The following is a 1,220-nucleotide window of genomic DNA, read 5'->3' on the forward strand; positions in this document are numbered from 1 at the left end:
ATTAGTTTTAATTAAAATATTAAATATGTATTATTTTAAATAATTTTATATTTATTATTATTATTTTTATTATATATATCTTGATAAATAAAATTGTAAAACATAACTATTAATTTGCTCTGGTATATAAAATAAGGAGAGTAAGGAATAAAAGACACTGATGTACTACAAAGATTAGGCACACATTATTGCAGACGGTCAGTTTCAGTACGTACAAATTTTAGTCATGGCGACGCATGAAAGACTTTTTGAGAATGGAGAAGAGATGTATAATAGCAGATCCTTTTTTATTAGGTGTAGATGCCTATTACATTATACGTTTAATCTTCACCCTCCATTCCATTATGCGCTGGATAAATACCAACCATGAGATCCAATAGTTAGATATGCGTTGGATAATTTTGCACTGTTAGATCGGACGGATGTATTTTGATCCACCGAAAGCCTTATTTTAACTGAATGGCAACACGAGTGATAAGAATAAAATATAATTTTTTTGGTATGAAAATAAAAAGGAATAATCATATTCTTAACTTAGAGATTCCTACTTTTAGATAAAAAAAATTAAAAGTATTGATTTTATAATAAAATAATATAAATTTTCAATCATTTTAATTAGACAATCGCTTCTGATAAAAAAAATTATTTAAATTTTTATTTTTATTTTTGCGAGACAATACGATATTTTTGTAAATTTTACCAATGTGAAGAATTAAAAATGATCGAGATTTATTTATTTCTAAATTTAAATTAGTAAGAAGTCTATTTATTTTTATTCACAATCTTAAGAATAAAATGAATAATCATACTCATAATTTAAAGATAGGTCTATCTAAGTCTATCTCTAAAGACAAATCTACCTCTAAACAAAAAATTCAAATATAATGATTTTATAGTAAATTAATATAAATCCTCAATCATTTTATTAATTTATTACAGAAGAAACTACTAATTCGATCTTTATTATTTTTTATCAAGGACAACCACTTCTAATAAAAAAATCTACTTAAACTTTTATTTTTAGTTTTTGTAACATAAGGTAACATTTTTATAAATTTTGCTATTAAGCACTAATAAAAGTTGTTGACACATTAATTGACAAGGTAGATATTAAGTACCAACATGAATTTATTTGTTTTTAAATTTAAATTAGTAAAGAGTTTATTTGTTTCTGTTCACTTAGACAAATGACGTCATTTTAACATTAGTTAAGAGTTCAT

Source organism: Arachis ipaensis, chromosome B05 (assembly GCF_000816755.2).
Source record: "Arachis ipaensis cultivar K30076 chromosome B05, Araip1.1, whole genome shotgun sequence".
Taxonomy (NCBI): Eukaryota; Viridiplantae; Streptophyta; class Magnoliopsida; order Fabales; family Fabaceae; genus Arachis; species Arachis ipaensis.